Here is a 16,336-nt window from a genome sequence, read left to right on the forward strand (position 1 = left end):
CATCCTGAGATGTATGTACCTAAATCTCTAGGAAGACTGAGTCTATGCCCCTCAGTGGAGACAAAGTAAAATGAGAAAAAGTTTGAGAAATAGAATAGCATGGGGAATTGTTGATTTGTGAAGACATTTGGATTTCTATTTCTTGCAAGATATAAGGTAAAAGAAAGATGGTCTGAATCAATAAACTCAGGGTGGTCAAGAAAATTGCAAGCCTTTCACAGAGCATCATCTTTGAAGAAGATTATTGCATTTTACATAGTAAGTACATCTTTTATGATAATTTTTCATTGTAAATACATTTAGGAAAATTTAAAGGACAGACAAGTATTAACAAGCATTATATACATTCTAAGCACTTTAAAAGATAACTGGGGCTTTTCTTTTTTTTTTTTCTTTTTAGACTTTTCTATCCACCCTCTTATTTTATCATCATATAAACCTATAAAATTTATATGCAATAAGAATTAGTAAAATCAATCTAGTTCCCCTTTTTAGATGATGGAAAAACCGAAGTCAGCATGGTATTAACATAAGTAAGTAAGTACCTACTGTGAAGAGGGAATTTTTTGTGAACATAAAACTCATAACATCATTTTTGCTTATCACTATCATGGCAGAATATTAGCTGTTAATGCATTTGTTCTGAATCCTATTGTGGTTGTAGAAGAAAACAGATATTATTAATAGTTGGAAAATCCTGCATAGCATCCCATAGTTTGATCCACAATGCCACAGATCTACAGCTGGTTAAAAATCTGACCAGCCAAAAGGAATAATTCCCCAATACAAGAAGCTCATAGTGCATTCTTAACATTTTTTGGAGAAATAACTTATGCTTCAATCCAAGCTTTGCTGGAAGTTGTTGTTTTTGCCCTCCTCAGTGTTTCTGTGCTGAAGCCAGAGTCAGAAACAGAAGCCCTGCCTTTTCAAATGAATTCTTCTGTTTCTTATTATTAAAATCTCTCAACAACTATATTTTAACAACTAAAACAAGAAAAACTAGCACACACACACACAGACGCAAAACACTTTCTTTTCTAGGCAATCACCACAGCTTGATATATACAAAAATAAAATTCTTCACATACATGAACATCTCAGTGTTTTGTATGTGTCCTTTTAATCAAAGGCTGAGTATGTGAAATAAAGTCAAGAATTCTGATTCTTATTACACTACAGACATCCATTGTGCTTGTGCCTCTGCATCTGAGGCCAATGGGTAAAGTGAGGAGCCTTTCAGTTTAGTAAGTATGTGTGATTTTCTCTGACTTTAAAGAAATAGAGTACAGAAACAGAGCTGCTTTGTTCTAACCTCATGTGTCCCCTCTTCAGAGAGTGCTCCCTTAAATTCTCAATCTCATTTAACAAACATTCTTCTTTTTCCATATTATTTCCTTTTCTTCATATATTTGAAATAACATTGTCTCTATTTTTTTATTATTAGGACTTTATTAGTACTATTTTTCATAACTCTATTTCTTGAATCTAGAACAGAATCTAGAACAATATAATTACTGAATAAAAGTGCACACATCTCATGTGGAGGTACTAAGGTAGATTATAAGAAGAAAATCAGAAGTGACCAACATATATGAAATGGGAAAAAAATTGAATTAGCAAGAATTTTGTTTTATTTGTTTTGATTAAAGAATAAGTTGTGTGAGTATCTGGAGTCTGTTAACAGCTAGCATTTGTCTTCAGCTACAGAGCTCAATATTCAGAATGCAAAGCACAAAGTCAATTAGCCTTATTTCCAGTCTTGGCACCTCCTTTTATGATCCAAGTGGTTTTGACACAGTTATATACTTGAATACTCATGTTTCTCAGTTTGGAAAAACTGATCTGCTAACTTTTGAGAGTGGGCTCACATGATAAAGGAAATTGTTTTATATTGCATGACTTTAATTAAGCAAGAAGATGTCTCTGTAAAATTCATATATTCACCAAATTGGAGAAGTACAAATTGAAAGGTAGTGTGAAGATTTGACAGGAAGGAAGGACACCTGAATTCTGTTTCCACATTTGACACATTACTTATATTGAAAACTAAAGTGTACTTCCCAATATATGTAATGAAGAGTTGGAATCCACACTACTTCAGTCCCTTTCAAGAGCCATGTTCAAACTCTTATTGGGGATAAATTTTGTTATTTGGCTTCTAAGTCAGGCATTCTATGCATAGAAGACTTCTTTCAATAATTAAACCAACTCATATTTTCTTAAGAACCCCTTATTTATGAACTAGGGGAAATACTTGGACAAATTATAAGGTTAGGGTTGTCAGGGAAATACTTCCAGCAGCCTTCAAGATATACAGAAGATGTTCTAACCCAGCCACCCATCCTTTTCCAGGACCTGTGATTGTACTTCCTCCTGCAGTTCTACCCCTCCTGTCACGATGTCAGACTCCAACCACACCCTCACCTCCTTTTCCTGATAGGCCTTCCGGGACTCCAGGTCACACACTCCTGGCTCTCCTTCCCTCTGTGTGCCATGTATGTAGCTACTCTGGCAGGGAACAGCCTGATCCTGTGGGTGGTGAGGTCAGAGCCTTCTCTGCAGCAGCCCATGTACTACTTCCTGTCCATGCTGGCAGTGACCGAACTGGGCCTGTCTGCCTCCACACTGCCCACCATGCTCCTCATCTATCTGCTGGGTCTCTAGGAGGTGGCAGTGGACCTGTGCCTGGCCCAGCTCTTCTTCATTCACACCTTCTCCATCATGGAGTCCTCTGTGCTGCTGACCATGGCCTTTGACCATTTTGTGGCCATCAGCAACCCCCTGCGCTATGCCGCCGTTTTCACCAGCCCCCAAATTGCCGGTTTGGGTCTGTCCATCGTGGTGCGCAGTGTGGGTCTCCACATCCCGGCCCCCATTATGCTGAAGAAGCTGCCTTACTGCCGCAGCCGCCAGCTCACCCACTCCTACCGCCTGCACCCAGATGTCATGAAGCTGGCCTGTGCGGACACCCACGTCAACAGTGCCTATGGTCTCTTTGTGGTCCTCTCCACACTGGGTATGGACTCAGTGCTGATTGTCCTCTCCTATGGGCTGATCCTCTGCACTGCGCTGTCCATTGCTTCCAGGGCTGAGCACCTCAAAGCTTTCAACACTTGTGTCTCCCACATCTTCGCTGTGTTGCTCTTCTACACGCCTATGATTGGCCTGTCCATGATCCACAGATTTGGGAAGCAAGCTTCACAATGCAGCCATGTATTGCTCTTTTATCTTCACTTTCTTACATCTCCAGTGCTCAATCCAGTTGTTTACACTGTCAAAACCAAGCAGATCCGACTGAGGTTGCTTCACCCCTTCTGGTCAGGTGAGGCTGGCATCAGAGATACTCAGGGTCATTTAATCTCTGGTGGAGAGAGTAAAGGAAAGAGAGACTTTAGTCATGATTTTTTTTTTTAACAAGGAGAGGGAAAAGGAAACAGAAACTTTAGTGATGATTTTTTTTTTTAACAAGGTACTGAACACATACTGAGTCCCATAGTCAGGAGAAGAATGTAAGAAAGAAATGCCATCTGTTTTCATTAACTTTCATGAGATGTCTCATCATGGGAAGAAATGATGCACATTCTCCTTCACCTAGTATTTTATGAATCAAAGTTTAATTGAGTACCTACCATGTTTAATATACTATTATAACACATAGAAATGAACGTATAAACCAACATACATCTTCTAATTTGAGAAAATGCATGTATTATTTTAAAATCATGAAAGGAATTGCTAAATGAAAAAGAAACTAAAAACAATTTATAAACTTTTTGTATATACAAATATAAACATACTGCTTCATCTTAAATCTTGGATGAAAGACATTTTAGTAAATGGAATAATGAGCAGTTTTGGAATTCACTGATATTAGAAGCATTTTGAAAAATTATTTTGCTAAACCACAATACTCATGAGGACGGGAATTATTTCTCTCTACTTCATCATTGCATTCCCTCTTCTGAATTTTGTGTTTTTCATGTATTAGATAATTGTCCTGCATTTGCTTGATGAAAGGACCAGTGGATGAATGTGTTATGTGATAGAGGAAGTTTTCTGGCATGGGTAAAATGTTTATAGGACAATGGATTCATTTCAAATACGTCATGACTATGAGGACTTACTAAATATGTCATGGCTATAAGGACTTCTTTCATTTTTAGGGCATTCAGGATTTTGCTGTTTTCTTCTCTTGTTCAATAGAAATTTCAAACATGGCATAGAAATCTAGTTCTTAAACTGCTAGTGTATTTGGCAAGAGTTACCAACAACTCTTAATTTTTTATTTTTACATGGTAGGTGTGTATATTTACGAAGTACATGAGGTGTTTTGAAACAAGCATGCAATGTGAAGTAAGCAAATCATGAGGAATGGAATATCCATCCCCTCAAGCATTTATCCTTTGAATTCCAGTCAATCTAATTACACTATTTAAGTTACTTCGCAGTATACAGTTATTATTGACTATAGTCACCCTTTATGCTATCAAATAATAGATAATATTCATTCTTTCTAATTCTTTTGTACCAGCAATTATTTTTAAATCATAAAATGCTTAAGCAAAATTATTTTAGCTGTCATCTTACATTTTTAAAAATATCAAAGTCTTAATCACAACCAGTTACTCAATGGCAATGAAAACATGTTTTGAAAATAAAGTACATGAAAGTTTTACAATAGCTCTTATACTGAATGCAATGGCTATTTCTTTGGATGTATTTCATAAAATATTCAATTTTAGCTTTCTTGTGTATATCAGACTACAAGGGAAAGTCAGATGGAAATACAAAGTAGGATGGAAGCAGAAAACTGACAGATAATAGAGCACCAGAAAACAAAATTATGATTTTGAAAGCCTAGCATGAGTAAATAAATAAATAAATAAATAAATAAATAAACAATGGAACAGGGGCTGCCTAGTCTTATGCTGCTTACCCATTCCTTGAACTATTTGTAGGCACAATACCATTATATATTTATTTGGAATTTGTAATGATAAAACAGTATTTTAATGAAGAGCCTAATACAGAAGGTATTTTTTTGAGTAACATAGTCTAAAAGGACATCCATGATATGCTATTATAAATGAAAACATTTTGTTAAAGAAGTTATCTATTCTTCTATGCAATAGCCATACTAATAGTGCTAAATCAATGCAGAATCACCGCATTTGGTTGTTGAAAGTGCTTATTTCCACAATCTATTGCAATTAAGCTTTTTTTTTTTCCTGATTTTAATGACTGGTTAGATGGTGGCATATTTTACTGGCAAGATAATAAAGATGAACAAGAAAATGATGAGTTCTGTTCTGTACATGTTTAATATCAGATTTCTGTAGATAATTGAACAATTGTGGAGAACAACATACCTAATGTATACTGTTGAAACTCAAGAGAGGATTCAGAGTTTCAAACCAGGTTGTTAATGATTAGTATATAGATATAATCATAACAACAGTCTAAATCTTATTTTTCAAAATTTCTAAAGTAGAAAAAATTAAGCAATAGCCCAAGAATGTAACTCTAGGGACCTCAAAATTAAGAGATGAGGAGAAAACATTTAGTATCAAAAGGACTTATAATCATAGGGGTTAGAGAAATTGTACCTTCAGGAGACTCATACGGAATGTTTAAATAAGGTAAAATGTGTTCAAATATTTTCAAGTGCAGAACTAATAGTAGTGGTGGTGGTAGTGCTGGTAAATGTTACTGTGGATACTTTATTCTGAATTGTAGGACCTTGTCCATAGAATTATATCTCTCTGCCTTAAGGATTTCCTAAATAACTCAATAGGTAATATCTGCAAAATAATGCTGAAGTATTTTCATAAACTAGGTCTCTATGGTCAAGAAAGTTCAGCAGTGGGAAGACCATGGTAACAATAGTTAAGGTTCAAATTCTTACTAATTATTACTGCAAATTTCTAATACCAAAGTGAACTTCTGTGACACAGACTGTGTGATTTAGGTTTATTATTCATGACAGAAGCTAAAAGTGAGAGGCAGCGAGATGAGAATCATGTAAGTAATGGAGTAGTTTCAGGATTATTTTTTAGTGGATACAACATAATAGTCATTCTATAATTGAAGTCAGAGAGGATGGAAGGTACAATTCTTCATAGCAGTGTGAGAACAGGCTAATACACTCACATAGGAAATTACTATTATGATGGAAGAGGTCAGACTTGCATAAAAGTGCTTAGGAAAATGTGTATCAGTTTAAACAAACCTAAGTTGCTCTTGATGGTTAAAGGGAAAGAGGACACTGGCATAGCAGGGCTGTTCAGACGGAGATGAGATTCTTTGTTAAGGTTGCCTTTTCTGTTACATGTAATTGCCTGACGACACAATTCCCAGGTTAATCATAGCAGTAGCTGTGTATAATGTTTTGCGTATAATAGATTATCACTGAGTATTTGCTAAATAAATGAGAAATCAATAATTCAGTTAAGATTTAGAAAATCAGTTTTAGTAAGCTTAAAATGTTCATAAGGTAAAGGGATATAATATAAAAGTATGAAGGATATAATATAAAAGTATTATCTTCAAAATATTTCTTCATTAACATTCAGATCACCCAATGATTTTGATGTTTCCTGATCTTAGAAAGAAAAGAGGGAAGAAGAGATGAAGGAAGGAAATAAGCAAAGGAGGGAGGGGAGAAGGAAAAGAAAAAGAATTATTTTGTTGTTTAAATCTCAAAACTTTGGCCAGAGTTACCAGCTGAGGGAAAAAATTCACAGCAGTGAAATACATTTTTATGTCACTGTATCATTAACTGGAGGCCAAAATTCTAATAACATATTTATCCTGATCATAACCTAGTACTCAAACATTCATGAAAAAAAAGTGAAACTAAAACTTGGTTTCTTTTCCTACTATTGCCATCATTTGAAGAATAATGGCAATTTATTTATTCAAAATTCTAAAAAATGTGCTGTTTGACTTCCTTACAGCAAATTACAAGCCATGGCTTAGCACATTATAGAAAAATAAATGGGATAAAAGCAGTTGTCTGATAGTTCTTATAATATCCATGGAAGGAAGAAACACAATAATATTTTCAAAAAGAAAAAAATAAAACTGGAGCTTTCAAATACCCAGATAGTCACATACTCTTTGATAGACTCTGAAAACAGTACTGAAACACCAAAATATAGTATAAAGTAAAGTTCCTAATGTTTCCCAAGTCTTTAAAACAAACATAAATTTAAAGTCACATATTTGGGTAACATACTACAGAAGGTATTCATGTCAAAACTTCAATGTAAATAAATATGTAGTATTAAAGGTAGCTACCTTTTATTTAATAGCAGTAAATTATTTCGACAATGACAAATTAATAAATCACCATTCTATTTAATTTTTGAAAGCACCTGTTTCCATCTCTATTTATCAAGCATTCTTCATCTAAACCAAAGCAAATTCACCTCATGTCTATCCATATTTTCTGTTTCTATGTTTGCACTCAAGCAAACATTCTTAATAGTCTACTCTAGGCAACCTGTCTTAAAAATGATCACAAAGTAGAGTGATAGTCATAAGAAGGTACATTTTTATCCTTTATGAATACAGAAATTCATTCACTTATTCATTCAACAACGGTTTAACTGTAATGATGCTCAATTCTGGAGATAGACTTAAATAAGATGAATATTCATGACAGATATTCTCCAATCTCCTGAACACTGTGTCATATAGGGCAAAATAGTTTTGAAAAATCAAGTATAATAAAGTAGGCTGTATTTCTTGAATAAAAGAGTCAAAGTTTCAAGTTTAGCCCAACTACAACAGTGATGTGTGACAAACTGTAACTTCCCAATAAGAAGAAAGAAAAAGATTTTCTAATAACGAAAAGCTTAATCAGTAGGGCTGTGTCCAATGACACCTTTAGTAATTAAAGTAACTTATTATCATTTGAAATAGCTAGAGTTGAAAGTACCAAGATATACACAGAGCGGACAGTAATGAACGCTGAAGAGGTGCTCTAAGTGTTGAACTTGTAAACCAGGATTAAGTGGTTAGGCATTATTCTAGGACAAAAGTAAAACTTTTATAATTTCTTTTGAAGTAAAAGTATATGGTAAATTAATGTTCTTAATGCTAATAGATTCCTTTGCTGGATTCTTGTTATTATGGTTTAGTCCTAAGAGCATAAAGGCCCACAAAAATTCTGTAATTCAACATTTCAGTTTATATTGGGAAATAATATGTTGAAAGGTATTTATTTATTTTTTTTATTTTTTTCCTACAGAAATAAAGAGAAGTGGTGACAAACATAGATCTCTAGTGACAGGAGATTAGGAGACAAATGAACTTCAGAAGAAATTATAGAGGAATTAGAAATTACTTTCATGCAAGAAGCACAGTATCAGATACAAGAGGATAGAAACTGGTCAAATATGTTAAATGTAGTTCTAGTGATGGTAGTGATGAAAAAATATACATCCTGAATTATGCTATTATGACTAGTCCAGATAACTTCTCCAAATTTTTTTCACTCACATCTTATTTATGCTTTAAAAAAAATCAGATATATAATATTTTAATTTTGACATTTATTGTATTTGTATAGATTTTAAAAATGTCATTGTTAGTACATTATTTTTATTGTTAAAATACTTGTATGTGTTTATTTGTGAATTTATTTTTATATTGTGTTCCATGCTTGATTGTAATTTCCAAGAGAATAGAGATTATTACATACTTTGTCCATTGCTTCTCTGCTAAAATTTTATACAGTGCTAATGGGCAATTGAGTGATTGAACAAATGAGCCACCTGAATAATTACCTTCCCATTGCAATAAAGATTGTTTGTAGAATTTAGTTTGGTAATGTAATTTTAAATATATTGCAGGTAGAAATGTTGTAAATATAGGAGGATGAGATAAAATGTGGTTTCTAGAAGCATCTCTTTCTGCAGTTATGACCTCATGCCTTGCCTAATAGGCATGTTTCCCGTCAACAGTGCAGAAAGGTGTCCCCAATAACTAACATAACACTACCAGAAATATTAGCACTGGGAGATCATGGGAATGATGCTGAAAGTTCAGAATGTTATTAATTATAACTGTAAATCTCATATCAAAGTGGATCACCTTGTTACATATTATGTAACTTTATATTTTTAGTCATTATTAAAGCTGAAAATTGGAGGCAGAAAGATGGAAATTATATGATAAAGGAAATGACATCAGGATGTTTGTGTGAAGAGGACAAAACATAGCATGGCTTGCCCTGTATTGAGGTTGTAGAATGTAAAAATATAATTATATTTCCATATACATACAAAATCCATTCAATTTCCATAAAAAATACTATGTAATTTTGGGCAGCTATTGGGACATTCCCTTAGACATACATCTGCTCCCTTTCCTCAGTTGCTCCTCTCCAGGTGAATTAGTAATGAGAAAATATTTTTAGGGCTGCTGAGCACAGGCTGAAGTGAACAATGAATCCCTGTGACATTAGCAAGAGCTGTCCTAGTAACAAGTCAGGAGGTAGCTAAAGTCTTCAGAGATTTCCCTGCAAAAGCTAGAGAAGTTATTTCCTGAGAAGCCTCTTAACAGATACTCAACAATATTTTACAAAAATTCAACAGAAAAAAAAATTCAAATGCAGAAGTAATATTAGTAAAAGCACAGGAAAGCATATAGAGTGAAATAAAGATAAAAGGGCGTGAGCAATCTACACAAAGGGTAACTTTGACTCCCTAGGCTGGAGGCTGTGCATATTTGGAGCTCCATACCCTTCTGTGCCATGTTCATTACCTTGGTGGGCAACATGACCATCATGACAGTTATCTGGAGGGAGAATACCCTCCATATGCCTATGTGCCTCTTCCTGACCATGCTAGCTGTGTCTGATCTGGGTCTGTCTCTCTTCACCTTCCCCCAATGCTGAGGATCTTCTCTCTGGTTGCTCAAGAACTGATAATGGGGAGAAAAGCTACTGACTTAAGTAACTTTGGAAATCAGTAGAGTCTGTAAGACTAAAAGCAAAACAAACTACTCTAGTTGATAAAGTTGTTTATCAAGAAGGTATAGATTAGCAACTCTGATACTGCAATGTATGAATACTGGAATTGAACCATTATGTATACGGTTACTAGACAGTGTGAGCCTGATGTTTCGTTGTTAAAAAGGGAACTTAGATACGCAAGAGAAGGGGGCTAGAATGCTTGATGTGAATGTAAATTATTTATTGTAATTGAGGACATGAGCCTCATTACTAACCTTGGAGAAGTCCGCTTTAGTAGGTAGGGTAGAAAACTGATCGAAGGATGTTAAGGAGTAAATAGAATGTAGATACAGTGCATCAATCATACATTGTAACTTTGGTAACTAGAATGAAGTGGAAAGTCCAGAGATTCTTTCTGAAAATATTTTATTGTTTTGTTTGCTTTTAAATAAGTAAAATTATACCATATGTGTAAGTTGAAAGGAAGAATCCACTAGAAAGGAGCAAGGTCAAAGTATAGAAAAGTATACCCCTACCGGAAACATAGATCCAAAAGAAACCTGCAGTAATATTAAGCAATATTTTTTCATTTATTCAATAAACACTTATTGAGCCACAACATGGGTCCAGTTCTTATAGTAGCACTCACTTCTGGTCATGTTCTAGAAATACTTTACAACTGTATTCAGGTATCAATACAAACACTTTAAATCTAACAAGAAGTCAATACTGTTTTTCAAACTCCAAGCAGGTTAGTTAATTCATAAATAATTAGTTGTACCTTTATAATGAATAATCCTGTAAAACGAAGATCATTTTACTTATTTTTAAAAGCTTGTTTATGTGTCTGAATAAGTCACATAAGGGATTAATTTTTCTGCTCATCTAATCTCTCACTTTAAGGAATCTGTGACTTTACAGTTTTGAGAATGTAAAACACTGGGTGATTCTTTTTTATTTTTATTCTTACTAAGATGAAACTGATACAGAACACAGATATTTGTACTCTCTAATATTCAGTTCGGCCATCTTGACTTCAACAAATGAACAAGGACAACGGCAAGACACTCCTAAAATTTGTAATATAGGAGTATCCCTATATGCGATTCAATCTCATTTTCTCTATTTATGATACACTAGTCATTTTATATACTCCTCCATATTGTTGCAGAGTTATAGATATCGTCGGGTTGAGAAGACTTCATGGGGAGAGCAACTTTCTTTCTTGCAAAAAAGGGATCACTGTGTAATACCTTTCCTTTTACATTTAAATGATTTAGTAGAAACACTTTCCTCTTTCAAGTTTTAACTTTTCATGTTATCTTGCAATAAGTTCTAACTGAATACTTAAAGAGCATATATTATGGATCCAGATTGACTTTTGGTTGAAACTCAGATTACCTGTTCACAGTTAAATGACTTTGTCAAAGTAATTCATCTATCTAAAAATCAATTTACTTAATGATAAAAGTAAAGATGATTTTAATTCCTAGATTGACATAAGGAGAAAATCAAAAATCATGTGATACATAGGATAGTTTTTCAATTATCTGAGAAGTATATGCTTCTACAGTCACTCAGTACTGCTAATTTTTTTTAAACCACAAGTCCCTATATCTCAGGCCCTGTTCTTGAGTCTAGAAATTCCAAAAATTCATGACTGTGTTTCTCACATGAACTCTGACTTCAGTAATCATCCAACCTAAGTCTGTTTACAATGTAAAGAAAGAAGGATAATGCCATAAAAGAATGATACTCTTATTACTTCAGAATTATCAGATAATGCCATATGCAATCAATCATATTTCAAGTCTGCATCCCAAAAGATGTTAGATGAGATAATGTAATGTGTTGCTCCTCTGTTGCAAGCAAATTTAAGTATTCCTGAAATACACTCCATAAAATATTACATAAATACTCCCAAGTTATGGATAACTTATATTAATATGACGTTTAATTTAAGTTAAGCTAAAATCCATATTCACTGAACATCTACTATGTGCAACTTTGTAGATTAATCTGGACTATACCTAGAGCATTCCTATCTAGTAGACATGAGTTAATAATAGTTTCAGTTGAAGTACAGTAGGGATTCCCAGAAGATCCCTGTCCTCTCTGCTAGCAATTGACAAATAATAAAAAGAGCTCAAAGTGCATTTCAAGTGTTTTAGTCTTTGGTGCTTGTAAGAGAAAGCTGTTCCTGCAGAACTCTAGCAACTAAACTGCATTGAGATGTCAGGTGAGAAGAAAATAAAGTTTTGATACAGAACAAGATCAAAGTTACTTGGGAATAATATTTGTATAGTTAAACTCTAGCATGTAATAAAAGGAACCACAGAAACTTTACGACCTTCTCCTGTGAGGATATTCATGTTGCCTCTATCAAAGACAACACCCAAGTTGGAGAATGATGCTAACCCAAATGGAAAGGAATTTCTTTAAAAATCTTAAGGACAAAGAAGGAAAAGTCAGTTATATAATAACACTGACCAGCCACATCCTTGAACACTCACACACGCTGAGATTGGGAAGCATAGATTCAGAGGATGTCAAGAACCCTTCAATGGAAAGTGGCAGTGATGTTATAAATGGTGGTGTTATGTCTGGAATTGTTAAAATTTTATTTTCTTACTGATGGAGAAGCAGGTGCCTTGTTCTCTTAGCATCTTGCTTATTCAAAAAGTATTCAAGTTGAAAAAGTGAAGATTGAATAAAAACATATCCTGATTATAATCTCGGATTGATTTCAATTCTGTGTGTGTCATGCAAAGTGTATGATTTTAGTTAAGTGTATAAAATTGAAAATTATACTCTAGAAGAATATTTTTAAAAACTGAATAGCAGTGACAAGTAGAAAATATGTGTATGGCTCTTGTCCTCATCCCTGAGACAAAGAAAGTAACATTTTGATGAGGAGAGAATATCTGATTTTGCAGAACCCTTTTTTGAATAAAGATTTAGATTCAGGGGGCATTTGAATAGCCATCTTACCAAGGATCTATATCACATTAAAAAACAAAAATCACAAGCATTTCCATAACAAATATTTTTAGTCATAAAGAAGCCATGGTAACAATGATTATGAAAAGTCTCATTATTATTACGCTACAAATTTCACTTTAAGATTTAATTATAAGGCTGTTTTTCACCCATAGATTGTAAGAAGAGGTATTATCTGTTTTCATAATTTCTGTATCACAATAACCTAGTTCGGATACAGGTTATCAAGATTTATTGCATAAATAAATGAACAAATAAGAATGAGTGACCACTGTATGATTCATGCAACTAGCTGGATGTTGCCAATCTTTCCAATTGATTAACAAGAAACTACTTGTATATACAAAACAAATATACACAATAACTCCAAAGATCTATGGATTCAATGTAAAAATTTCTAAATCTATAATATTTGATAGAGAAACCCAAAATTATGTTATGGTTTATAAAAAGTGTTTATTCATGTTGCTAAGTGTTAGTTTATTGTTCTTACAATTTTCCTGCATTGCATTATAGTATCTGTTTTTTTATAATTTCAAAAACATATCCTCATATGCTATAACAATGAATGTGTAACTCGTGTTAGAGTGGACAAGATGTTGGAAGCATCTGTGATAACGTACCACTATAAGCTCAGTGAGACACATGGATCTTATATTTCATTTAAACACTAATTCCACACTGAGTTTGCACATTAGAAATGGAATAGATCAATTTTAATCAAGTTAATAAAACAGATTTTTTTTAAAAGAAAATGAGGCCACATTACCTGGAAAAACAAGTGATACTGGAGGGAACTTTTTAGTTCTAGATGATTGAGGAGCATATCATTTTTCATTTGCACAGTCTCCATCACTTACAAGAAATACATTGGTAAGATTAGTAATAATGCAAGTTATAGTATAGATATTCTCAGATTCAAAAATTCTATATTAAATATCAACAACTGTGCCTCAGATAACGCATTTCATTCTAGGAAAGGGATGCCATCTTGGCATCATGCTTCCTAACAATAGCACCAACTCCATCTTCTCCACCTTCCTGGTGACAGACATCCCTGGACTGAATGCTGTGCATATTTGGATCTCCATACTCTTCTGTGCCATGTTCTTCATTACCTTGGTGGGCAATATGACCATCATGACAGTTATCTGGAAGGAGCAGACCCTCCATATGCCTATGTACCTCTTCCTGGCCATACTAGCTGCGTCTGATCCGGGCCTGTCCCTCTTCACCTTCCCCACAATGCTGAGGATCTTCTGGCTGGATGCTCGAGAGCTGACTTTTTCTGCTTGCTTTACCAAATGTTCTTTACCCACACCTTCCAGAGCTTTGAGTCTGCTGTTATTCTGGCAATGGCCTTTGACCATTACGTGGCCATTTCTCGTCCATTGCACTCTTCCCCCATCCTTACTACTGGTGTAATTTCCAGGATAAGTTTGGCTATTTTTGTGTGAAACTTGGCAGTAGAGGTGCCCCTTCCCATCTTCTTGAGGAGGTTGTTATTCTGTTGCTCCAATGTACTTTCTCATTCCTATTGTCTGTATCCTGATATTATAAAGCTCTCCTGCTCCAACACCAGGATCAATAGCAGTTTGGGATTGTTCTTGGTATTCTCTACCATGGTACCTGACTTTCTGCTCATTTTCCTTTCTTAGGTGCTGATACTGGAAACTGTATTAAGCATTGCTTCCCATGGTGGCCACCTCAAAGCCCTCAATACTTGCATCTCTCACATTGCTGTTGTGATTGTCCTCTTCACACCCGTGATTTGCCTGTCTATGCTGCACCGCTTTGGCCCAAGACTTTCTTCACATGTTTATGTTACGTTGGCCAATATGCATTTTCTTGCTCCTCCTGTGATGAACCCAATTGTCTACGTTGTAAAAAATAAGCAGATGCAGGATAAAATATTTAAGTTTTTCAACAAAATAGATCCTAGAGAATCAAGGTGATATTTATAAAATACTTCATAGACAGATAATGTGGAATAACGTCAAATGAATCCATCATGATTCTAAAAGGGCAGGAAAGTTTGAAGGTCTTCATGTAAAACATTTTCTCAGTCATGTCATTTTCTTTTTCATAGTTCTACAATTTAATTATAGCAGTTTATTTGTTAAAATAATTATCCATAATCTTGGAAGTAATTAAAATATATACTATAGTATTATTCTTAACATTCTAGAAGATATATTTAATATTAATTTTTAATTTTATGTTTATTTATAACTTCAATGTAAGTCTTACAATATAATATTTTGTTTGATATTGTTCTATGTCCCTAAGTCTCTCTCTAAATGTTAATTTTTCACTTCAGCCAAATTAGATTAATCTAGTTCAAGACAGAAGTTGATTCAGAAATTCTTAAGCATGTTGAGTGTGATGCTCAGGATGGGCTTGACTCTGGTAAGACAAACATCTAGCTGTCAAAATATAGAACGACTATATTGCTGATAACCCCAGGACTTCAAGAAAAAAACTGTTCTTAAAAAAACCCTTTCTGTTATTAGCCAGTGTGAGTGTCATCTAACCCTATAGATGACGTAGCAGTGTCATCTTGAGCTTGTTATCAGAAAGGAACCTATAAAAGTTTGCAATTAAAATAAACAGTGCCATTTTATAATCATACAAACAAATGGAGCTTTCCCTGTTCCATCTCTAAGTTGGAAATTCACACAACGTTGATGATTGCTCTTTATGATACAGATGGCACCTTGACACTTTAAAAATGCTAGTTTGTTTAGTAAAATTTATTAAAGAAACTGTCACTGTCTCTGAAATCTAAGTGTTTTTAATTTTGTTCCCTCATTTTTATATATTCATATACTAACCTTGATCATACATTACAGTGTGTCATCTCTATGTTATGGGAAGGGTAGTAGGGGCCTGGGAGGGGGAAGGTGAAGAAGGTTAATGAGTAAAAAAAGAAAATGGGTAAAAAGAGTGAATAAGGCCGAATTTGATAGAACAACAGGGTGACTACAGTATATAATAATTGTACATTTAAAAATAACTTGAAGAGTGTAGTTGAATTGTTTGTAACTCAAAGGATAAAGGCTTGAAGGAATGTATATACGATTCTCCCTGATGTGCTTATTTCACATTTCATGCCTGTATCAAAATATCTCATGCACCCCATAAATATATATATACCTACTATGTACTCACAGAAATTAAAAACTTAAAAAAGAAGCAAAAAAGAATAGCATATACATATCACTCATATAATATGAAAATGTTCAATATTGTCACTTTACAAATGTGTTAGAACACTTTGATTATTGAATTGGCAAAACCTTAAAAAATAGTAATATGTAGTACCAATAAGTTACTGGTGATAGTCACTCTTGAAATATTTATTCATATATTATG

General features: G+C 34.0%; 2 pseudogenes; both read left to right on the top strand.

Annotated features, from left to right (window-relative positions):
* The first annotated feature begins 2,398 nt into the window (after positions 1 to 2,398).
* LOC108307385 lies at positions 2,399 to 3,414 on the top strand (annotated as a pseudogene).
* A 10,546-nt stretch (positions 3,415 to 13,960) lies between these two features.
* Positions 13,961 to 14,916, top strand: LOC108307386 (annotated as a pseudogene).
* Positions 14,917 to 16,336: the final 1,420 nt, after the last annotated feature.

Source organism: Cebus imitator, unplaced genomic scaffold (assembly GCF_001604975.1).
Source record: "Cebus imitator isolate Cc_AM_T3 unplaced genomic scaffold, Cebus_imitator-1.0 Scaffold79, whole genome shotgun sequence".
NCBI classification, from domain to species: Eukaryota; Metazoa; Chordata; class Mammalia; order Primates; family Cebidae; genus Cebus; species Cebus imitator.